Here is a 26,490-nt window from a genome sequence, read left to right as displayed (position 1 = left end):
GCATAATTTTTTTTAACGGTTTCAAATCATTTATGATATTAGTGAACCTTGTAAGCATATAACTAATATTCTCATTTTATGCATTTTAAACATTTCATATTACAAAACAAGCATATTTATCCTACATAATTTTACCCTAGAGGTTCCTCCATGGATTAAATGAAGTGTGTCTCAATTTTGTTAATTAGAAGTACATCCAATAATACAATAAAATTATCTGCAATCTAATGCAAAATGCAATCTATTCATAACTTTACGATTTATTTGGTGCAAGCATTTTTCATCATCACTCCATCTATTTTTATGTTTTGGTTTGGTCTTACCATCTTCCACAATGGTTGGGAGAGTGTATCCATCTTGTATAACATCCCAAATTTAAAATTGAAGGGAGTTCGAAACAAAAGTAATTCTATTTTCCAAATATGTAAAATTGGTTTCATAAAAACAGTTGGTCTAATGGTGGAGAACCCCTCAACACCAACATTGATCGTTGCCATAAATACTCAAAGACATTTAAGTTGAAATTTAAAAGAAGAGTTCTTACTGTAATACTAGTTACTGGCCCAAGGGGCAATTAAAAAGGGGGGTGAATTGGATTTAATGAAAATTGAAGTGCTTGATACCAAATTTAAAACCATCTAAACAAACCAAGCAAATATACAAAGATTAAATCAATTAAGTAAATAGAGTAGGCAAGAGAGAAATGCAAACTCTTTCATAGTGGTTCGGTCATGCCTGCCTTCATTCACTTTCTTAAGCCAAACCACCTTATGGTTCCACTAACCTGTTGCTTTAACAATGGCAAGGAAACCAACACACCCTTGTTTTATACAGAAAAAAGGCAACTAAATTTACCTTACTTTAACAAAGGCAAAGAAACCAACTACAAGAGATTATTACAAAAAAAATTTCTTCATAGGAAATGATTTACAAGTTTATGCATAACAAAATAACTCTCAAAGAATATGTATGATTTGTCGCGATGTCCCGAGAGCAAAGGTGCCCTGAGCAGGCGAACGAAAATAATAATGTTGATTTTTGGAAAAAAAAAATAGGAAGTTTGAAATCGCCACTACCTTTTTGGGTGTGGTTAGAACACCTGATTACTACTTAATTAAGAATAGTATTGGACTGCATGTACCAGTATTGGACTTGGGAGTTCAGTTATGCTAGGGGAAGGTATTCACACCCCCTATGCGCCTATTCTATGAACCGTACCTAATTAACTTAGAATTACCCCTAAATTGAATTCTAATAATCTTTTAATTTACTCCTTAAATAAACAAAATATAGTAACAAATACATACTTTTAGCCTTGGTCGCTACACCATCATTGTTTTAAGTGTTTTGATGATATTAACCTATATATTGTTCCTAGTGTTTTCCTATCTTTGCAGATCATGTTTAGTACAGGTACTCGTACATGAAGAATTGGATCAAAGGCAAAGATCAAACTGAGTTGACATGCAAATAGGAAGATCAAAAGAACGCGTACTCCAAAGGACCCAAGCACAACCGGAAGATGAATTGTTAATTTATATGTAATAATTGTTGTGTGAGTTAGGAACATTTTGTAACTCTTGTGGGTGTGTTTCTCACATGATTTCTGAGTAAGAGTTAAGTCAATGCATGCATACTAGGACACTTGAGTTTATAGGATTGTAGTAAAAGTCACAAACTCAATTCATAGTTTTCAAAGTTAAAATCAAAGAGTTTGTTAAAAGAATCCTAAACTCAAATATGTTTTTCAAAGGGACAAGTTTTCAACATCTTGGTATTTTGAACATCTTCATACTTAGTCCCGATTTTATCTAAATTAGTCTTATATCCAAAAGCTTCAAGAAGTCAAGCATGTTTTCATTAAAGTACATATTGACATATAAGATATCAAAATGAGCTTTCAAATGTGTTTTACCAAACAAGATATCTTATATTTGAGGAAAAGCTCACTCAAACAAGTTTTAATCTTCATTAGACTTTATATATTTTATATAATTTTGTCCAAGAATGTTTTAAGTGATTAGAAGGCTTTTTGGTTGGGTTTAAGGCCTCAGTTATGCACCTATCAAATTTCCTGAACACCTTTCAATATTTGGGGCATAACTTTTGCTATAAAAATTCAAAAGGGTGATCTTGGTGTCTATGGAAAGCTAAGAAAAAATCCTACAACTTTCATGTTGATGACTTTGATGGTTTCAGGAAAACCGTAGACGGTTCGCATCGGGATTTCCGCCCCAACGGCTATAAACGGCTAGTTTACATAGTTTTTTATTGTTTTAAATGCCCAATAGCCATAAAATGGCTAGTGGCCCACTTTTCTTATAAATACAAGTCCATAGACTTGTTTAGTATGATTTTGGTGATTTATACAAGTTCATAGTCAAAAATATCACTTTATACAAAACCTAACACCTTGCACCTTAGTTCATATTCAAGTGCTCAATTCTCTCTTAATCTTTAAATGTGTTTGATTCAATTCTTGAGAGAGAAGTGTGAAGTTTGGATTGTATTTCATATTAGCTCATTTTTAGGAGCATTTCTTTGCAATCCTCTTCTTTGTTGTAAAGGTTCTTTATGAGCCATTTGGGGAAGGCTCTTTGTGAGGGTTGTAGGGATTTGTTCCCAAGTGTAAGGCTTCTCCACCGGTGATGGAGTTTATAGTGAAATCCTTGGGTTGGTCTCATAGCGTGGGCGTAGGCTTGGTGCCGAACCACGTAAAATACTAGTTTTGTTCTTTCTCTTCCTTACACTCTTTATTTTATATCTTGTGCATGATTTATATTTATATTGTGATATAATTTCTTATATTTTGCCAAGATTTTTTGTTGGCCTTACAAGGCTTAAAATCTTGTTATCTTGTTTTGATGCTAGCAAACAAGTGAAATTTAATGTATTTGTGTGAGTAATGTTGTTTCAGGGCTCATATATGAGAAAACAAGGTTAAAGTGCCCACAAGGATCAAATATGATGAAAGCAAGGTCAAAGTGTTCAAGAGGATCAAATGAAGCTTAAAAGAGTCCAAGCATGGATTTAAAGAAAATATATTAAACCTTGAAGAATATGAAGACCTAAATGAGTTGTTGAAAGCCAAGGTTTAATATTAAAGTCCAAAGAGCCAAAGAAAAGCAAAGTGAGAAAGCTCAAAGAATATGAAAGCTTGAAGCTTGAAGAAACAAAACATGAAGACTCAAGAACCTAGAATGAGAAAAGTTTTAGAATTTTTCATGTAAGTACTTTAAATGTTTAAAATATCATTTGCAATATTTTGAAGCTCTTAGGTTAACTTATTGGACCTAAATACCTTTTAAAATATCTATAAAATAATTTTATAAATTCAAAAATTATTTTAAAAGGGTTAGAATCATTTTTGGAATAAAAAGCACCAAAAAGGGTTTTTCTGTTTGTTGTCAATTTTTATATAGCCGTATTCAAGTGTATTTTTCACAATCAAAACTTATTTATTTTAAAAAGTGATAAACATGAAAGTTCTAGTATTTTCTCTTAGATTTCTTTTGACACCAAGAACACCTAATTTGGAGTTATACATAAAAAGTTATGGCTAGAACACTAAAGTAGGGTCACTGCTGTCAGTTAGCTGAACACTGTTCACGAAGGGACTTCAGATGACTGAACAGATGACTTCAGTAGACTGAAGATTAAGTTCAGTCAACTAAAGATTTTTTGGACAGAATATACAGCAGGCAGTAGTAGTTCAGTCGACTGAACTTGAGACTTCAGTCAACTGAACACTGTTCAACGGGTAGAAAATTTTTTTTTCATGTTTTAAAATATAGCCGTTTGAGCTCTAAACTTTCTAAAATTTTGGGAAACTCTCTAAGGAAACTTTTACAACATGGAAACAAGTTTGAAAGCCTATAAATACATAGTTTTGAAAATCAAAACTTATCCAAGAATTAAAAAATCTGCTTGTAAAGTTAAAAGCACTCTTGTTCTTCCAAAAGCTCTCTTGCTCACTCATTGCAAATCTATTTTGCTGAGAAATTCTAAAGTTCTAATTATTCCTCCTTTGAATTCCTACTTCTAATCCTCTTCTAATAAGGATATTGGTGAATTCTACACTTGAGCTTCATTGTATTTCATATTGGTAATTTACATTCAAAGTATATAGTGCTGAAATTGTACTAACTTGCTCTTTGAGAGAGTATACTTGTATGCAAATCTTATCTTGTGTTTCTTATAATTCTTTGACGTTCCAAGGGTCGTTTGGATCGTTGGCTAAGCAAGGGGACATTGCTTAGAGAGGCAGACTCTAGCCTATGTAAGGAGTGACCAAACGAGGGAATATCGTTTGGAGAAGGCGGGCTCTAGCCTTAACCAAGGAGTGTTGTAATCGGCGTTGTTTCACCTGTCAACGAAACTGAACTAGTGAATCCTTTGGTGGTTTGCCAAAGGCGAGGACATAGGCTGGGTATAAGCCGAACCTCGTAAAGATCTCCGTCTCATTCTCTCATTCCCTTACTCTTTATTTTCAGTATATTTAAATTGTGTGGATGGTTTAAATTTGAAAATCATATAAACTACATATATTTGGAAATCAAACAAACTTAAGGTTTAATTTTGATTTGAGTTGCGGAAACCGAAAGGGAGTACGTTGGTTACACCATATTTTGCGGAAACCTTACGGGAGTACGTTACTTGGTTAACATCCCAAAGATAAATTTACCAAGAGTTTATTTGAGTTCTAAATATTTGGAAAGAGTGATTTGATTCATTTATACAAGGCTTTATATCAGCAAACATAAATTTTCATTCATTACAGGGCTTGGTTCAAATTTGGAAAATATAAACAAACAACCATCTTGAGTTGTTATATTACCAAAGTGCTGAATACTTTATATCTTGGTTTGGTTGTTTGTTGTTTGACTTGTACTTGAAAAGTAAATTGATTGTTTGGTTTGAAGATTGTGTTTAATTGATTGGTTGTTTAATTAAGTTGTTGTGTGATTGGTGAAATTAAACAAATAACTTAAAGAATTGGTTAAATGTTTAAAGAAGTTAAGGTTTCTTAAAAGAAGTTAAAATAAAGTTTTAAAACCCAATTCACCCCCCCTCTTGGGAAGCTATTCCTAATTTCATTTTTTATTTTGTATAAAAATACATATTCCATGACAAGAGTCCATTCATCCCCCCCTCCAAATCTAGTGTATACTCTTGGGGCTGGGACACCGTATCAAACAAGTTGTATCAGAACGAGGCACTTGCATTTTTCGGAGTAAAATCCAGAGTGTAAATGATCAATGGAGTATTCGGTGAGCACTTCTTCACATGGACGATTCATATATCAACCACCGATGTTCAACGGTTCCAACTACCACACATGGAAAAATAAAATAACCGTCTTCATTCAAGTATACGACTTGAATTTGTGGGAGATCATCTCCAAAGGAAACTTCTCAAGCACAAATAAAAATGAGGATATTCCAAAGGCTTTATTGGAATAGTCTCCAAGCGAAAAAAGGTTAGTTGAACTCAATTTTAAAGCAATGCATATTATTTATTGTGGTTTAAATGATGTTGTACATAGTTTTATTTGCGAATGTAAAACTGCAAAAGAAATATGGGATGTACTTGAAAATATCTATGGAAACCCATCTCAAAATGAACAAACAAAAATATGCATGCTAGTTAGAGAATTTGAGATGTTTAAATTAAATGATGGTGAAGAAATTTCTTCCATGCTCACTTGGTTCACATAACTCATTAAAAACTTGAAAGCACTTGGTAGAACTTATTCATTCAAAGATTATATTCAAAAAATTCTCCAATCCTTACCTAAGTCATCTATGAGCATTGAAGAAGCAAGAAATCTAGAAAAACCTAAGATAGAAAATGGTCTTGTCTTGGATATGCCTTGTGCTAATCACCAAGAAATAAATGAGGGTAATGATATTGCATTCTTCGTAAGAGAACTTAAGAAACTTTTAAGTAAAAGAATGCAACATTAAGAAAAGGAAGAGTCATGCATGGAATGTTGTGATTGCAATAACTTTAGGCATGACATGATAAATTGCCCCCTAAATCAAAATGAAGGAAATTTTTTAAATGGGGATCATAATGCCATGAACGGCGCTACTTAAGATGAAATCGATGGTTTAGCCACCGATGATGAAAACGAGAAAGAAGCACATCCTTGCTTTATGACTAATGAACAAGAAGAAGGAACAAGTTCGGAAGATGATGATGAATATATTCCTTCTTGTGATGAAGTAGTAGAATATTATTCTAAGTTGTATGATAATCTTGTTTTAGTAAAAAGGAAGAACAAAAATGTTGAGAAAGAGCATGCTATGTCTAAGCAACGAGAATCCTCTTTGAAAGAAGAAAATGAATCTCTTAAAAGGAAAAATGAAGACTTCATTTTAGATTCTCAAAGAGAGCATGAAACTTTGAAAGAAAAGATAGAAAACTTGGAAGGAAAATTGTAAAAATCCGAAGGCAAGGAACCTTGTCTTTGTTATACCTTGAAAGAAGAAAATTGCTCCTTAAAATGGGAAAATGAGGAACTTATGGAAAAAGCTCAAAAAGACCATGTAATTCTTCAAAAAGAAGTAGGAATTTTTAAAATCAAATTGCAAATGTCTTGAAAGAAAATACTCTCTTGAAAAATAAAAATAAAAATCATGGTAAAGTCACAAGAGGAAAATAAAACTCCAAAAGGTTTTTAGGAGTTAAAAGAAATAGTGCTTGCAAAGAAAATTTTGAAATCCCCTTGCAAACCACATTGTCATGCCTCATTTAGCAAAAATAGTGGAAACAAGTCAAGGCCCTCACGCGAAAACAAAATTTGTTTATGTTAGACCAAATAGTTAAGGGTCTTTCATTCCTACTATGTTTTGATGAAAACAACCCATTAGAAGTTCTTCAAGGCTACTAACCTTTCTCTCTAAGTCATGTTCAACTATACAGAATGGCACCAGAATCAACAAGTCTCAAATCAGTCGAAGCAACTCGTGCCATGATCAAAAGCACAACCTCTCAAAGCATTCATGAACACTACACAAAGTGATCTAAAGGATGAGTGTGAAAATGAGAAAGACTAACGCTACACAAAGTGATCTAAAGGATGAGTGTGAAAATGAGAGAGAGAGAGACTATCTTGTAAATCCCTTGTACATAGAGTAACTCAAAATTAAGAGCAAGAAATGGGCGTATCACACACACACAACAAAAACAAATAAAGTTATTTAAAAGTGTGTAAAGAAACCCCCAAACGGACAAGGACCTTCTTAGAACTTAAAAGAAAAATTCTAAAGAAGAAGGGACTCGTCGACGAACACAGGGCTTTGTCGACGAGTGTAACACATATCTTCGTCGACGAACACAGGGTTCTTGTCGAAGAAAAGAAACCGAGAGGCATCTGAATTCAGAACCATAACTCGTCGACGAACACAGGGCATCGTCAACGAATGCTATGAAGAACTCGTCGACGAACACAGGGTTCTCATTGACGAAAAGAAATCGAGAGGTACCTAAATTCAGAACCAGTAACTCATTGACAAACACAGGGCTTTGTCGATGATTTGTTTGAAGAGATGGTCGATGAATTTCAGATTTCATCGATGAACGTCGGGCAGCAGCATTCATTAAATGCTGCAAAATGGCTAGTTTGACCCTTGTCTTACATTAATAAATGCCCAACGGCTCTCCAGCATTCCTCTCACCCATTTGGTGTTTAAATAAGAGTTATTGCATTTACTCCTCACCAAGAAATTTTATATTGTATCAAGATCATTTATTGGTGCTTTGATTCTAGGGTTTGCTCAAAACACTCACTTGCCCTCTTCTTGCTGCTCTTAGTTTTGTTTCTACTCCATTGATAAGAGGACATTGAGTGAGGACATTGTTGTGATACTCAACTCAAAGGGAGCATTTAAATTTGTATTTATTTCTCTTCAACTTCTTGTAAAGAAAGGCTCTTTGTGGGCTATTGTAAGGTGTCTCTAAGTGAGCACCTCGTTGAAGCTCTTTGTGAGCAACTGTGTGTATTGGCTTCTCTGCCTGAAGGAGGATCATAGAGGATTTTGGGAATCCTTGAGTTGGTCTCAAGGCGTGGACGTAGGCGGGGTGCCGAACCATAGGCGGGGTGCCGAACCATGGAAATATCTTTGTGTTAAGCTTTTCTTCTCTTATATCTCTTTTATACTGTTATTGTGATTTGCTGCATCTTTACACTGTGATTTTATGCACTTGTACTTGGTAACATTTTTGTATTTGTAGAAAGTTGCACATCTGCAAAAAATGTCTATTCAACCCCCCTCTAGACGCTCAATTGGGCCAACAAGTGGCATCAGAGCGCCAGTCGCTAACATTTGGAGTAACTCCCAGGCGAAAAGATCAACATGGCGGATATGTTTGCCCAAGGTCAATCCGTGGACCGTCCCCCCAAATTTTGTGGAACTAACTACCCAGCATGGAAAGATCGAATGTCAATCTTCATCCAGGCCTATGACTACCGTATGTGGAATGTCATCACTGAAGGAGACTACACCTTCAAAAACGAAGACAGCGATGACATACCCATTGGAAAACTTCCTGAGGCAGACGCAAGGCTAGCACAGCTCAACTTTAAGACCAAGAACTTCCTATATTGCGCCGTAAGTGATGAACAACCGAATATGCGGATGCAACACGGCCAAGGAAATACGGGAAAAGCTGCAGCTAACATACGAAGGTACTACCCAGGTAAAAAGATCAAAAATTTATATGCTAGTAAAAGAATATGAAATGTTCAAAATGGAAGAAGGTGAGACAATCACGGTTATGTTTACTCGGTTCACACACATCACTAATGGACTAAAAGCTCTCGGTAGAGAGTACCCTATGGAAGATAATGTGCAGAAAGTCCTTCGTTCACTACCTACATCTTGGCATGCCAAGTCCACAGCAATTGAAGAAGCAAAGGACCTCTCAAAGGTCACACTTGACGAATTAATTGGGTCTCTTATGACCTACGAGATCAAGAAGAAGAATGCTGCTGCAGAAGCTGAAGTACCCAAGAAGGCTACCGGAATTGCTTTAAAAGCCAGGAAGCAAAAAGAACTCATAGAAGAGGAGGAGAATGATGATGATGATGATGAAGTCGCCCTCCTCACGATAAGATTCAGAAATTTTTTGATGAACAAACGAAACGGCAAACAAAAGGAGCAAGGATAATCGAGCATTAGATGCTACAACTGTAAAAAGATTGGGCACCGCATGGCCGATTATCCTCTCTTAAAAAACAAAGGCAACAATCAACAAGGAGACAAGAAGAAGTTCAAAGCAATGAACGCAACCGAATGGGATGAACTAGATGGAACCCAACCAACAAAGAAATCGAGGAAGAAGCTGCTCATTTCTGCCTTATGGCGGACAAACAAAGTGAGGTAAGTTCTGATGACGAATATCTCCCTTCTTATGAAGAATTAGAAGAAAATTGTAGAAAACTCTATGTTGAACTAAGAGCATCTAAAAAGAAACTCAAACTTTTATAAGAAAATCATTCGAAATGCAAACAAAAACAATTTGCTTATGTGACACCTTGAAAGCTGAAAATGTATCTCTTCATCTTGAAAAAGAAAAGCTTTCTAAGGAATACACAAACTACAAAGAGTCCTCTCAAAAGGAAATTGGAAGCTTGAAAAGTCAATTAATTGAATTTCTTCAAGAAAACTCTTCATTGAAAAAGAAGGTGGAAGATCAAAGCAATTTACAAATGGTAAGGAAAATTTCGATAAGTTACTTGGAGCTCAAAGGTTTGGAATTTTCAAAGAAGGATTAGGATATGGCCTATCATCTTCAGAATCGATAGGATTTGCAAATCTTTATGCTAAACCCCTCACATGCTAATAAAGTCTGCCTATATTGTGAGAGAAAAGGTCATGTACGATTTACTTGCCCCTTCAGGGGAAATAAAGGAAAAAATATGAATTACAAATGGATGATTAAGAACACTAAACCAATAGGACCCAAGAAAATGTGGGTACCAAAACAAGTCACTTAATGTTGTGTGCAGGTGATTATGCGCCGAAACTGCGTAATTGGACGTTTAACCCGGGCTTTACTGTTTATATTTTTAATTAAATGTCCAAAATTTTCCAATATTTTAATAAAGTGCCAAAATAATCATTCTTGAATTTTATTGCATTATTTAGGAAGTTTTGGTAATTTTTTGTCGCAGGAAAATTCCCGGGAACCAAAACCAATACCTGTTCGTATTTCATGCATAACTTTTCCGTCCAAGCTCCGATCGAGACGATTCAAATTTCTAGAGAAAGAAGAAAGGATTATCTACAACTTTTGCGTTTTGAGTTTTATAAGATATGGGATCTAGAAGAGTCAAATTTGTGATGAACAGAGAATGAAAAAAATGAAAAAATATAACAATCCGGATCGGGTCTCCTATCCGGATCCGGGTCTAGGGCTTTCCCCCCTATCCTTAAATTCCCTTCTCTTCCTTCCCCTACGCAGGAAGCCCCCAGGGCTCCCCATTCTCTCCTCTTCATCATCTTCTTCTTCTCTTCCTCTCTTTTCCTTGGTTCATTCCCGTCCTTTCTTTCTCCGTTTCAGTTTGTATTCCTTCTTCCCTAGTTCCTCCTCTTCGCCTTTTACTCTCTCCCTGTCTCTTCTCTCTGTCCTTCCCTTAAACTCCCCCTCCTTTCTTCCTCTATTTCTCCAGCAACTCCACACACCAGACACCAGCACCTTTGGCCAGCCCCTCCATCCTCTGTAGCATCCTCAACTCCGGCAGCAGCAGATCCTCCAGTATTGCCTGCAACTTGTTGCAACAGTCCCGAAGCCACGCACCAGCCCCTGTTCCTCTAGCCCCTGCTCCTCAGGCACTACCCAGCCAACACCTCTACAAATTCATGGCACAGAGCAGCTCTCCAACTTCGGTGAATTCTCATTTGTCCAGCAGCAGCTCCCTTGAAGACCCGAGGAGACCCACACAGCAGCACACAGCTCTCGGCCACACACAGCAGCTGCATCTGCTGCCATGGCCGCCCCTCTCTCTCTCTCTCTCTCTCTCTCTCTCTCTTCTTTCCTCTGCTCTTTTCTTTCTTTTATTTTAAATTACAGCAGGATATTGTTTTTTTTTTTCCTTCTTTATTTGGTTATTATTTAGAGTTTTGAAAAGATTATATGAATGAGTGTTAAGTGATGTTAATTTATTTTAGTGAAGTTTAATTTTTACTTATCTATTTGGCTTTTAATTGATGTTATTGTTAAATTTGAGGAATTTGGATTAGTTTTGGTTAGAGTTCTTATTTAGTTAAAGATTCAATTTTTATTACACGTGTGTGTGTTGGGTTTAGTTTCCATTGGGTGTTTTTAATTCCATGTTTTAGGTGACCATCTTTAAACTAACGCGTGTTAAGTTTCCTTGAGTAAATTAGGATTTCCATTAGTGTTCTTTAGTTCAATGCATGTTAGTTTTAGGAATTTAATTTAAATGTCATTTAATTCATAAAAAGTGAAATGAATGATCTTGAAATCTTGAATCTGAACTGAGTTCAGTAACTTTTATTTTTTGATTGGGTGAACGTAAAATCTGAGATTAAAATGCATTCCCTGAGGAGACGATCTAACCCTTGGGCTTAATATTACACAACGTAACTCCTATACTTGGGATAGCTTTCGAGCTGCTCATTTTTCGAGTGAGTCAAGTTTTTGGTGCCGTTGCCGGGGAATGTCGGTCTTAGTCACAAATTTGCATTTTTCCCATCAACTTTGTTAGTTTTACGAAAAAGAAAAAGAAATAGAAAAAAAAAACAAAAAAGAATTTTGAGTTTTGAAAAATGGCTGCACCTGCACCGCACACGATAATGGACTTTTTGCAGCTTGAATATGCCATTGCATCCTCTTCCACTGTTTTGTCTTATAACGAGCTTAATTTCATGATGTAGCGCGGGAGGACGTCATTGCTACCCGAATTTTACGGGACGGAATCTGAGTGCCCTTATCAGCACCTAGTAGAGTTTGAGTTAACCTGCAACATGTTTTTCTTTCATGCTAGAGCTGACGAATCTACTAGACTGAATTTATTTCTTACTACTTTGCAGGATAGGGCACTGATTTGGTTTCATTCTATGAGACCTTATTCTATCACTAATTGGTCTTATATGGAGCGTAAATTCCTGCATTCGTTTTGTCCCTCACAGAAAACTCAATTTTTGCAGGAACAGATTCTTAATTTTGTGCAGCAGGATGATGAGACATTTCGGGCTTGCTGGGAGCGATTCAAGGATCTACTACGCACTTGTCCACATCACGGGTTCGACTCATGGAGGTTAGCTGATTGTTTTTATACTGCTCTTACCCCTGATTATAAGTGTTTTATCCAGACTATGTCTAATGGAGAGCCCGTCAGCGAGGATCCAGATCAGGTATTATCATTCTTTGATTACTTAGCTGACAATGTCCCACAGTGCAATACACGATACACTCAGGCACCCATAACTGCACACCCTACCAGCACAATTAGTGGTGGTGATGCATATGAGCCACCAAACTGCCCAAACAACCCTCCGCCTCAATATCAGCCACAACAGATCTCTCCGACCTGTACGTCGTTAGACCTTTTCGATGATAGCATACAACAGATGGCGAACATGCTCCAACAATTCATGCAAACTCAAGTTGATCATAATAATGAATTGCGGGATACCATTAATGCGATAAGCACGCAGTTGGACGTCTTAGAAAATGAAGAATTGCCCGTGGAACCTCAACCTAGTCCTTAAGAGTACTAGCAACCACACCAACAAATACACGATGTTTCTCTTGAGACAGCAGAGGCCACCACTACTTCGAGAAGAGAGAAAGAATTTCCCCAACCTGAGATGCTCATCGTCGAACAACCAGTTGTCCCAGCACTAGAAGTCACGGCTGAACCAGAAGAGGTCAAAGAAAAATCAAAGGAAACGGGGCCACAAGCGGAGTAGTTAGTTGATGAGGAGACTGATACTCATACGGAGTACCAACCTGTGGTACCTAATACTCCGAACGTAGAAATCGTGAAACCGTCACTCCCGCCTGAATCAGATGTTAAAGAGCCTAATGTGGAGGCAGACTCTTGCAGTGGCATAATGATACGTACACCCGATAAAGAGGGTGACCAGTCTGGTGAGCATATAATTTTTAAAGAACCAGGTAAAACCTTTAATGTTAATGCTTCTGAAGAACTGTAGGTAATTATTCCGATCACTTTCTCTCAACCGTTAGTTCGTAAAGAAGCACATTTCCTAGAAAAAATGTTGAATAAAGACCCTTTCTTGTCAACACAAGAGGGTCAACCTGCGCACGTATTGTTTGGTATTTTGACATGCATTAATTCATTTGAGGCTGATTTTCGTGCAGGTATGAAGGCTGATTCACTGTGGCGGCTCAAATTTAAAGACCCGCCGATGCAATTTATAGACCTGCGGCCACTAGCCGAAATTCCTCCTGAGCCTCCGCCAGACAATTGTGATGTTTTTCTTTCCCTTATTTTCCTTTTATTTTATCTTATTTTATTTTTAGTTAGTTTTCAGGTCTATTTTCTCGTAGTTTGATCTTTGTTTTCCATTATTTCGCCACTCAGGTACGACTTACTTTTCCCGTGCACAGTATTTTCTATTTCCCCTATGCTTTCACATTGAGGACCATGTTCCACTTTAGTTGGGGGGGATGAGCATTCGCATGTGACACTGTGCACGTACACCACTGGGTTTTAAAAACAAAAAAATAAAATAAAAAAATCAAAAAAAAAAAAAGAGAGAAAGAAAGAGGAGCATTGAAGGATTACATTGCATTATGCCATGCTTAACACTGACTCATACCTTTCGCATACTTGCATATAACTTACGAATTACACACTTGAGTCAATCATGCGTAGTTTTCTCTTTATATGATCTTATGACTCCATGAAGAATCGATTCGTAGTACATTCGTGTTAATTTGACTATATAATTTCCTGTATTTACACGGCATTTCACGAGGCTGAATAAACACATTCACGTGATTCATTGCACTTAGGGTTTCCTTGTGAGCATTGAGAGAACACCCGTGGCGACTATGACATCTTGTGAGATATCCTTGAGCTATTTATCGTCCTTTTGAGCGTTAATATCAAATCAGAGTTCATAGAACTCAATTCTCTTTTTTTGGATGATTCCTTTGTACACTAGTCTATGTTTTGATTTGCTAGCCTAGAGGTGACACCTAGTGGGGAGATAGAAACCTAGGTCTTGTAGCCTACTCAAGATGTGAAGGCTGAGCCACCCCTAGAGATAGACTTAGTTCATAGACCACTATTCGAGCTCAATTCCCATTGATGGTATGAAGATTACAAAAGAAGTGTTATGATTGTCCTAATTGATCAAGAAAAGACAGAAAATGAAGAATGAGCAGAAAAAAGAATAAGCAATACACATGCGCATGAAATGAAATATCAATGCCGGCCCAAATACATATCACAAAAAGTCAAGGACGACACATATTTTCCACGTATGATGATTCTTCAACCGATTAATGCCTCATATGCATTCACGACAAGTTTGTGAGTAAGTTGATCTAGGGTGGTCTCGGTTGGATATGGCGAGTAGGTAAGAAGATGCTAGGGTGAAGGACCCGACACCTCATAGATAGGCTAGACCCTTTCCAAACTAGTCCACTCCATATACTTAGCGTTGTTCCTTTTAATATGTGGGATGTTTGATCGCGACACTCCTCCTCACATATGATGAGTGAACCCATTTTCTTTGAGTGTTCTCAAGGGTATACCAGTTAGGCCGAGTCAAAGCGACCGTTCCGTAGGTGTCCACTAGTATCCTAGGTGTACTGAGTCACACACATCACACACACCTCGAGAGTTTACCTGTTTATACTCGAACTTATATGATTGCATTAACTCTGAATGTACCTCTGATTAACTTCATGTGAGTATACTGCTCTTAAATGACATATAAACGATGAAACTTGCATGAGTGATGTGCTTCGGAGTCGTGTGCATTGAATATGAACGAGCTTGTGTGAAATTCAGTTATGTTCTTGTATGTGAAGTGGTATAGTTATATCGCATGTGCATTGATTTCATGATCACCGGAGTTTGTAGTTGTAGGCACCACCTTGAGATTCATTCACGTCATTTGCTAGACACTAGCAAAACGTTAGTTGAGGGTTGTGATTAAGCGCCGAAACTGCGTAATTGGGCGTTTAACTCGGGCTTTACGGTTTATATTTTTAATTAAATGTCCAAAATTGTCCAATATTTTAATAAAGTGCCAAAATCATCATTCTTGAATTTTATTGGATTATTTATGAAGTTTTGGTAATTTTTTGTCGCTAAAAAATTCCCGGGAACCAAAACCAACACCTGTTCGTATTTCATGCATAACTTTTATGTTCGAGTTCTAATCGAGACGATTCAAATTTTTTGAAAAAGAGGAAAGGATTATCTACAACTTTTGTGTTTTGAGTTTTGTGAGATATGGGCTCCAAAAGAGTCAGATTTGCAATGAACAGAGAATGAAAAAAATGAAAAAATATAATAATCCAGGTCGGGTCTCCTATCCGGATCCGGGTCTAGGGCTTTCCCTCCTATCCTTAAATTCCCTTCTCTTCCTTCCCCTACGCAGGCAGCCCTCGGGGCTCCCCATTCTCTCCTCTTCATCTTCTTCTTCTTCTCTTCCTCTCTTTTCCTTAGTTCATTCCCGTCCTTTCTTTCTCTGTTTCAGTTTGTATTCCTTCTTCCCTAGTTCCTCCTCTTCCCCTTTTACTCTCTCCCTGTCTCTTCTCTCTATCCTTCCCTTAAACTCCCCCTCCTTTCTTCCTCTGTTTCTCTAGAAACTCCACACACCAGACACCAGCACCTTCGGCCAGCCCCTCCATCCTCTGTAGCATCCTCAACTCCGGCAGCAGTAGATCCTCCAGCACTGCCTGCAACTTGCTGCAATAGTCCCGAAGCCATGCACCAGCCCCTGTTTCTCTAGCCCCTGCTCCCCCAGCACTGCCCAGCTAGCACCTCTGCAAATTCACAGCACATAGCAACTCTCCAACTCCGGCGAATTCTCATCTGTCCAGCAGCAGCTCCCTTGAAGACCCGAGGAGACCCACACAGCAGCACACAGCTCTCGGCCACACACAGCAGCTGCATCTGCTGCCATGGCCGCCCCTCTCTCTCTCTCTCTCTCTCTCTCTTCTTTCCTCTGCTCTTTTCTTTCTTTTATTTTAAATTACAGGATATTGTTTTTTTTTCCTTCTTTATTTGGTTATTATTTAGAGTTTTGAAAAGATTATATGAACGAGTGTTAAGTGATGTTAATTTATTTTAGTGAAGTTTAATTTTTACTTATCTATTTGGCTTTTAATTGATGTTATTGTTAAATTTAAGGAATTTAGATTAGTTTTGGTTAGAGCTCTTATTCAGTTAAGAATTCAATTTTTATTACGCGTGTGTGTGTTGGGTTTAGTTTCCATTGGGTGTTTTTAATTCCATGTTTTAGGTGACCATCTTTAAACTAACGCGTGTTAAGTTTCCTTGAGTAAATTAGGATTTCCATTAGTGTTCTTTAGTTCAATGCATTTTAGTTTTAGGAATTTAATTTACATGTCATTTAATTCATAAAAAGTGAAATGAACGATCTTGAAATCTTGAATCTGAACTGAATTCAGTAACTTTTTTTTTTTGATTGGGCGAACGTAAAATCTGAGATAAAAACGCATTCCCTGAGGAGATGATCTAACCCTTGGGCTTAATATTACACGACGTAACTCCTATACTTGGGATACCTTTCGAGCTGCTCATTTTTCGAGTGAGTCAAGTTTTTGGTGCCGTTGCCGGGGAATGTCGGTCTTAGTCACAAATTTGCATTTTTCCCATCAACTTTGTTTGTTTTATGAAAAAGAAAAAGAAATAGAAAACAAAAAACAAAAAATAATTTTGAGTTTTGAAAAATGGCTGCACCTGCACCGCACACGATAATGGACTTTTTGCAGCTTGAATATGCCATTGCATCCTCTTCCACTGTTTTGTCTTATAACGAGCTTAATTTCATGATGCAGCGCGGGAGGACGTCATTGCTACCCGAGTTTTACGGGACGGAATCTGAGTGCCCTTATCAGCACCTAGCAGAGTTTGAGTTAACCTGCAACATGTTTTTCTTTCATGCTTGAGCTGACGAATCTACTAGACCGAATTTATTTCTTACTACTTTGCAGGATAGGGCACTGATTTGGTTTCATTCTATGAGACCTTATTCTATCACTAATTGGTCTTATATGGAGCGTAAATTCCTGCATGCGTTTTGTCCCTCACAGAAAACTCAATTTTTGCAGGAACAGATTCTTAATTTTGTGCAGCAGGATGATGAGACATTTCGGGCTTGCTGGGAGCGATTCAAGGATCTACTAAGCACTTGGCCACATCACGGGTTCGACTCATGGAGGTTAGCTGATTGTTTTTATACTGCTCTTACCCCTAATTATAAGTGTTTTATCCAGACTATGTCTAATGGAGAGCCCGTCAGCGAGGATCCAGATCAGGTATCATCATTCTTTGATTACTTAGCTGACAATGTCCCACAGTGCAATACACGATACACTCAAGCACCCATAACTGCACACCCTACCAGCACAATTAGTGGTGGTGATGTATATGAGCCACCAAACTGCCCAAACAACCCTCCGCCTCAATATCAACCACAACAGATCTCTCCGACCTGTACGTCGTTAGACCTTTTCGATGATAGCATACAACAGATGGCGAACATGCTCCAACAATTCATGCAAACTCAAGTTGATCATAATAATGAATTGCGGGATACCATTAATGCGATAAGCACGCAGTTGGACGTCTTAGAAAATGAAGAATTGCCCGTGGAACCTCAACCTAGTCCTTAAGAGTACTAGCAACCACACCAACAAATACACGATGTTTCTCTTGAGACAGCAGAGGCCACCACTACTTCGAGAAGAGAGAAAGAATTTCCCCAACCTGAGATGCTCATCGTCGAACAACCATTTATCCCAGCACTAGAAGTCACGGCTGAACCAGAAGAGGTCAAAGAAAAATCAAAGGAAACGGGGCCACAAGCGGAGTAGTTAGTTGATGAGGAGACTGATACTCATACGGAGTACCAACCTGTGGTACCTAATACTCCGAGCGTAGAAATCGTGAAACCGTCACTCCCGCCTGAATCAGATGTTAAAGAGCCTAATGTGGAGGCAGACTCTTGCAGTGGTATAATGATACGTACACCCGATAAAGAGGGTGACCAGTCTGGTGAGCATATAATTTTTAAAGAACCAGGTAAAACCTTTAATGTTAATGCTTCTGAAGAACTGTAGGTAATTATTCCGATCACTTTCTCTCAACCGTTAGTTCGTAAAGAAGCACATTTCCTAGAAACGATGTTGAATAAAGACCCTTTCTTGTCAACACAAGAGGGTCAACCTGCGCACGTATTGTTTGGTATTTTGACATGCATTAATTCATTTGAGGCTGATTTTCGTGCAGGTATGAAGGCTGATTCACTGTGGCGGCTCAAATTTAAAGACCCGCCGATGCAATTTATAGACCTGCGGCCACTAGCCGAAATTCCTCCTGAGCCTCCGCCAGACAATTGTGATGTTTTTCTTTCCCTTATTTTCCTTTTATTTTATCTTATTTTATTTTTAGTTAGTTTTCAGGTCTATTTTCTCGTAGTTCGATCTTTGTTTTCCATTACTTCGCCACTCAGGTACGACTTACTTTTCCCGTGCACAGTATTTTCTATTTCCCCTATGCTTTCACATTGAGGACCATGTTCCACTTTAGTTGGGGGGATGAGCATTCGCATGTGACACTGTGCACGTACACCACTGGGTTTTAAAAACAAAAATAAAAATAAAAAAATCAAAAAAAAAAAAGAAAAAAAGAAAGAAAGAGGAGCACTGAAGGATTACATTGCATTATGCCATGCTTAACACTGACTCATACCTTTCGCATACTTGCATATAACTTACGAATTACACACTTGAGTCAATCATGCGTAGTTTTCTCTTTATATGATCTTATGACTCCATGAAGAATCGATTCGTAGTACATTCGTGTTAATTTGACTATATAATTTCCTGTATTTACACGGCATTTCACGAGGCTGAATAAACACATTCACGTGATTCATTGCACTTAGGGTTTCCTTGTGAGCATTGAGAGAACACCCGTGGCGACTATGACATCTTGTGAGATATCCTTGAGCTATTTATCGTCCTTTTGAGCGTTAATATCAAATCAGAGTTCATAGAACTCAATTCTCTTTTTTTGGATGATTCCTTTGTACACTAGTCTATGTTTTGATTTGCTAGCCTAGAGGTAACACCTAGTGGAGAGATAGAAACCTAGGTCTTGTAGCCTACTCAAGATGTGAAGGCTGAGCCACCCCTAGAGATAGACTTAGTTCATAGACCACTATTCGAGCTCAATTCCCATTGATGGTATGAAGATTACAAAAGAAGTGTTATGATTGTCCTAATTGATCAAGAAAAGACAGAAAATGAAGAATGAGCAGAAAAAAGAATAAGCAATACACATGCGCATGAAATGAAATATCAATGCCGGCCCAAATACATATCACAAAAAGTCAAGGACGACACATATTTTCCACGTATGATGATTCTTCAACCGATTAATTCCTCATATGCATTCACGACAAGTTTGTGAGTAAGTTGATCTAGGGTGGTCTCGGTTGGATATGGCGAATAGGTAAGAAGATGCTAGGGTGAAGGACCCGACACCTCATAGATAGGCTAGACCCTTTCCAAACTAGCCCACTCCATATACTTAGCGTTGTTCCTTTTAATATGTGGGATGTTTGATCGCGACACTCCTCCTCACATATGATGAGTGAACCCATTTTCTTTGAGTGTTCTCAAGGGTATACCAGTTAGGCCGAGTCAAAGCGACCGTTCTGTAGGTGTCCACTAGTATCCTAGGTGTACTGAGTCACACACATCACACACACCTCGAGAGTTTACCTGTTTATACTCGAACTTATATGATTCCATTAACTCTGAATGTACCTCTGATTAACTTCATGTGAGTATACTGCTCTTAAATGACATATAAACGATGAAACTTGCATGAGTGATGTGCTTCGGAGTCGTGTGCATTGAATATGAACGAGCTTGTGTGAAATTCAGTTATGTTCTTGTATGTGAAGTGGTATAGTTATATCGCATGTGCATTGATTTCATGATCACCGGAGTTTGTAGTTGTAGGCACCACCTTGAGATTCATTCACGTCATTTGCTAGACACTAGCAAAACGTTAGTTAGGGGTTGTGATTAAGCGCCGAAACTGCGTAATTGGGCGTTTAACTCGGGCTTTACGGTTTATATTTTTAATTAAATGTCCAAAATTATCCAATATTTTAATAAAGTGCCAAAATCATCATTCTTGAATTTTATTGGATTATTTATGAAGTTTTGGTAATTTTTTGTCGCTAAAAAATTCCCGGGAACCAAAACCAACACCTGTTCGTATTTCATGCATAACTTTTCTGTTCGAGTTCCGATCGAGACGATTCAAATTTTTTGAAAAAGAGGAAAGGATTAGCTACAACTTTTGTGTTTTGAGTTTTGTGAGATATGGGCTCCAAAAGAGTCAGATTTGCAATGAACAGAGAATGAAAAAAATGAAAAAATATAATAATCCAGGTCGGGTCTCCTATCCGGATCCGGGTCTAGGGCTTTCCCTCCTATCCTTAAATTCTCTTCTCTTCCTTCCCCTATGCAGGCAGCCCTCGGGGCTCCCCATTCTCTCCTCTTCATCTTCTTCTTCTTCTCTTCCTCTCTTTTCCTTAGTTCATTCCCGTCCTTTCTTTCTCTGTTTCAGTTTGTATTCCTTCTTCCCTAGTTCCTCCTCTTCCCCTTTTACTCTCTCCCTGTCTCTTCTCTCTATCCTTCCCTTAAACTCCCCCTCCTTTCTTCCTCTGTTTCTCTAGAAACTCCACACACTAGACACCAGCACCTTCGGCCAGCCCCTCCATCCTCTGTAGCATCCTTAACTCCGGCAGCAGTAGATCCTCCAGCACTGCCTGCAACTTGCTGCAATAGTCCCGAAGCCACGCACCAGCCCCTGCTCCCCCAGCACTGCCCAGCTAGCACCTCTGCAAATTCACAGCACATAGCAACTCTCCAACTCCGGCGAATTCTCATCTGTCCAGCAGCAGCTCCCTTGAAGACCCGAGGAGACCCACACAGCAGCACACAGCTCTCGGCCACACACAGCAGCTGCATCTGCTGCCATGGCCGCCCCTCTCTCTCTCTCTCTCTCTCTCTTTCTCTCTCTCTCTCTCTCTCTCTCTCTCTCTTCTTTCCTCTGCTCTTTTCTTTCTTTTATTTTAAATTACAACAGGATATTGTTTTTTTTTCCTTCTTTATTTGGTTATTATTTAGAGTTTTGAAAAGATTATATGAATGAGTGTTAAGTGATGTTAATTTATTTTAGTGAAGTTTAATTTTTACTTATCTATTTGGCTTTTAATTGATGTTATTGTTAAATTTAAGGAATTTAGATTAGTTTTGGTTAGAGCTCTTATTCAGTTAAAGATTCAATTTTTATTACGCGTGTGTGTGTTGGGTTTAGTTTCCATTGGGTGTTTTTAATTCCATGTTTTAGGTGACCATCTTTAAACTAACGCGTGTTAAGTTTCCTTGAGTAAATTAGGATTTCCATTAGTGTTCTTTAGTTCAATGCATTTTAGTTTTAGGAATTTAATTTACATGTCATTTAATTCATAAAAAGTGAAATGAACGATCTTGAAATCTTGAATCTGAACTGAATTCAGTAACTTTTATTTTTCGATTGGGCGAACGTAAAATCTGAGATTAAAACGCATTCCCTGAGGAGACGATCTAGCCCTTGGGCTTAATATTACACGACGTAACTCCTATACTTGGGATAGCTTTCGAGCTGCTCATTTTTCGAGTGAGTCAGAAGGTATGTTTGAAGACTGACTCCATAAGAAACAAATGGTTTCTTGATAGTGGATGTTCAAGACACATGACGGAAGACGCAAGCAAATTCCTCTCCCTCATCTACAGGAAGGAAGGGCTAGTCACGTTTGGAGACAATGCCAAGGGAAGAATCATCGGTAAAGGTAAAATAGGTAATTCATCCTTGGCTATTGAAAATGTTGCTCTTGTAGATACTCTTAAACATAACTTGTTAAGCATAAGTCAACTATGTGATAAAGGATTAAACATTACTTTTCAATCCACAAAATGCTTAATAAATGATTTAAATGGAAATACCGTCCTTGTAGGAAAACGTGAATCCAACATATACACAATTGAGTTTGATGATATCACAAATTGTAACATTAAGTATTTAGCTGTTACAAATGAAAATTGTTGGTTATGGCATAGGAGACTAGGACATGCAAGCATGGATCTACTTCATAAACTTTCATCCAAAGTACTAGTAAACGGCCTACCAAAAGACAATTATGTGAAAGAGAAAATATGTGATGCATGTCAATATGGAAAACAAGTTAAGACCTCTTTCAAAACTAAGAAAGTAATTTCTACCTCAAGATCCTTAGAGTTAATCCATCTCGATTTCTTTGGACCTAATAAAATAGCTAGCATTAGTGGAAAGTTGTATGCATTTGTTATAGTAGATGACTTCTCTAAATTTTCATGGGTAATTTTTCTTGCTAACAAAAGTGACACCTGTGACGCATTTATTCATTTTTGTGGAAAAATCCAAAATGAAAATGGAATGTCAATTATACACATTAGGAGTGATAGCAGGAGAGAATTTAGAAATAAAGAACTTGAAGACTTTTGCAACGAAAATGGTTATTTACACAACTTCTCCGCACCAAAAACTCTACAACAAAACGGAGTAGTTGAAAGAAAAAATCGAACACTCTAAGAAATGGCTAGGACAATGCTCAATGAACATAACTTGCCAAAATACTTCTGGGCAGAGGTCGTTAGCACAGCTTGCTATGTTAGTAACCGAGTCATCATTAGATCCAAGTTAGGAAAAACTCCATATGAAATATGGAAGGGTAGAAAACCTAACATCTCACATTTTAAGGTTTTTGGATGTAAGTGTTTTATATTAAATGGTAGGGATCATTTAGCTAAGTTTGATTCAAAGTCCGATGAGGGAATTTTCATAGGATATGCCATGAATATCAAAGCATATAGGGTATTCAAAAAAAGATTTCAAATTGTTCAAGAATCAACCTATGTTGTATTTGATGAAATGAATCCTCACGCATCCAAAACACCTGTTGAGATAGATGAAGAGAACCAAGTCACTACCTTTTGATTTGAAAGAGAATTAGAACAACTCAAGCTAAATAATGATCAAGACACAAATTGTCAAGATACAAATATTGATCATCTAGGATCTTCTCCTCAAGAGTCTAACCAACCAGAAGAAAAAGAGAATCATGAACTACCTAAAGTTTGGAAGTTTGTAAAAAATCATCCAACTGATCTTGTCATAGGTAGTCCATCTCAAAGAGTCAGCACCAAATCTCACCTAAGAAGTGGATGTAATCGTATTGCTTTCGTATCTCATCTAGAACCTAAAAACTTTGAAGAAGCTGAAAATGATGAAAATTGGATAAATGCCATGAAAGAAAAACTAGATCAATTTGAAAGAAACAAAGTATGGCACTTAGTTCCTAAACCCAAAAATACTACAATAATTGGCACTAAATGGGTGTTTAGGAATAAGAAAGATGAAGATGGGAACATTGTTAGAAACAGAGCTAGATTAGTAGCCCAAGGATATAACCAACAAGAGGGTATTGACTACGATGAAACTTATGCTCATGTAGCTAGACTAGAAGCCATTAGGATGCTCCTTACCTTTGCTTGCTACAAAAACTTTAAGTTATTTCAAATGGATGTTAAAAGCACTTTATTAAATAGATACATAAATGAAGAAGTATATGTCAAGCAACCTACTGGATTTGAGAGCCACACTCATCCTGATTATGTATACAAACTCTCAAAAGCCCTTTATGGACTTAAGCAAGCACCAAGAGCATGGTATGAGCGCTTAAGCAAATTTCTCCTAGAAAATGGGTTCACAAGAGGAAAATTCGATACTACCCTTTTCTTAAAACATAAGGAAAATGATATGCTTGTTATACAAATTTATGTGGATGATATCATTTTCAGTGCCACAAATGAAACCTTGTGTCAAGATTTTGCTCAAACTATGCAGGAAACATTTGAGCTGAGTATGATGGATGAGCTAAACCTCTTCCTAGGACTACAAATTAAACAAATGAAACATGGAATCTTCATAAATCAAGCCAAATATGTTAGGGACATGTTAAAGAAATTCAACCTTGAAATGGGTAAATTTAAAGTAACTCCTATGAGCATCACAACAAAGCTTGACGCTGATGAAAAAGGGAAAAACATTGACCGAAAACTCTACCGTGGAATGATAGGTAGTTTATTGTATCTCACTTCCAGCAGACCTGATATAATATTCATTGTTTGTCTATGCACTAGATTTCAAGCTTGTCCCAAAGAATCTCATCTTCATGCGGTCAAAAGAATCTTTAGATACTTAGCAGGCACTCATGACTTAGGACTCATCTATCCTAAAAATGCTCCCTTTGACCTCACATGCTAATTTGATGCTGACTACGGTGGTTGTAAAATTGATAAAAAAAAAAAGCATTAGTGGAACATGTCATTTCCTTGGACACTCTCTTGTGTCCTGATTTTGCAAAAAACAAACCTCTGTAGCTCTCTCCACCACCGAGGCTGAGTATATCGCAGTCGGCAGCTGCTGTGCTCAAGCCCTATACATGAAACAACAACTTGAGGACTTCCGAATCTTAGTTAAGGGTACTCCAATTCATTGTGGCAATACTAGCACCATCAACATCTCAAAGAATCCGTGCCTCCATTCTAGAACTAAGCATATTGAAATTAGGCACCACTTCATTCGAGACCATGTTCAAAAGGGAGACGTTGAGTTGGTTTATGTTGCCACTGAAAAACAACTTGCCGATATTCTAACTAAGACACTCAATGAAGAAAGTTTCCAAAAAATTCGACATGCCCTAGGGATGTGTACTCTTTCAGACATATTATAGGATCCTTATGTCGGCTTTTACCTCTTTGTCTTGCTCACCATACTCTTAAACTTAGTTTTTCCCCTTCTTCTTGCTTTCGTCGACGAACACAGGGTATTCATCACCGAGAAGTCTGAAGAATTCGTCGACGAACACAGGGGTCTTGTCATCGAATATGCTTTATTTTCTTCAACGAACATAGGGCCTCGTCGACGAAAACTGTCAGGATACTTATTTTTTCCAGTTCAAACAGACAAACCCTAGTCGTCCCCATTTGACTCTCTCCTTCCTCTCAGCCCTCTGTCCCTCCTTCAACCCACCCTACGCCGCCCTCCACCTCTTCCCATCTCTCTTTCTCTCTCGCCACCACGCACGATGCTCTCTGTCACATCCTCGACACTCTCCCTTCCTTGGTTCTCTCATTTCCTCAGATCCCTCATCTCCTTGACCATTTCAGCTCTCTCCATCCCTTTAACCCTCAATGGCTCCCCGTCCGAAATGCCGCAACCTTCAAACCGAAGCTAGTGAAGGTTCCTCTCATCACCCTACCTCCAGTCCTCCTGTGCCTGCCCCTGCAAATCCCGACCCCCGTTTCATCTCTCCCAAAGCTGCCTACCCTATCAAAACGACGTTCTCAAGTGGCACATAGTCTACGGAAAAATCATGCCCTCCGATTTCCTCCCGCTCCATTTCCCCACCCTTCTTGCCAAGATTAAAGCCCTTGGGTGGGATGCCCTCTTTGATCTTGATGAGCTCGTCTATAAAGACCTAGTTCGTGAGTTCTATGCAAATTTTGTTCCCTCACATCGCGGCATCGCTGCTTACTCCACTGTTCGCAGGACCGTTATTTGGCTCTCTGAGGATACATTCTCTGTCGTGCTTGGTTGCACCCCTTATCCCTTTCGAGGCCTCCCCAAGTCCTCTTGGCCAACACGATTCAATTGGTTCGACTTGCACACCGCCCTCAAGATAATTACTGGTAATCCTCGCATTCCCGCGATGGCTCGCCCAAAATCCAAGGACCTCACTGTAGAATTTCGGGTCCTCCACCATATGATCACGTACAACTTGTGCCCTCACACTGGTGGTAGGGACTGGGTCACCCTAGGCAATATCTTCAGCATGTAATGCCTCTGGGTTGGCTGTGGCATATACCATCCATCCATCATTGTTCAGAATATGGAGGAAGGCCTCAAAAGGCAGCGAGGTTGTCTTCTTTATGGTTGTCTCCTCACAATCTTCTTTGTACACTTTGACCTCATTCGCACCGGCCTGCCCTGTATTCATCCTGCGCCAGAAGATACATACACTGAGGCAACCCTTCGTCACATGCACTTTGAAAAGGACGAAGAAACCAACACGCGGGTCAAAGCCCCCAAGCAGGGTCATATTCCCGTCGATGAGGTTG

The sequence above is a fragment of the Malania oleifera genome, chromosome 1, assembly GCF_029873635.1.
Source record: "Malania oleifera isolate guangnan ecotype guangnan chromosome 1, ASM2987363v1, whole genome shotgun sequence".
In the NCBI taxonomy this organism is placed as follows: Eukaryota; Viridiplantae; Streptophyta; class Magnoliopsida; order Santalales; family Ximeniaceae; genus Malania; species Malania oleifera.
This window is presented reverse-complemented; position numbering follows the sequence as displayed.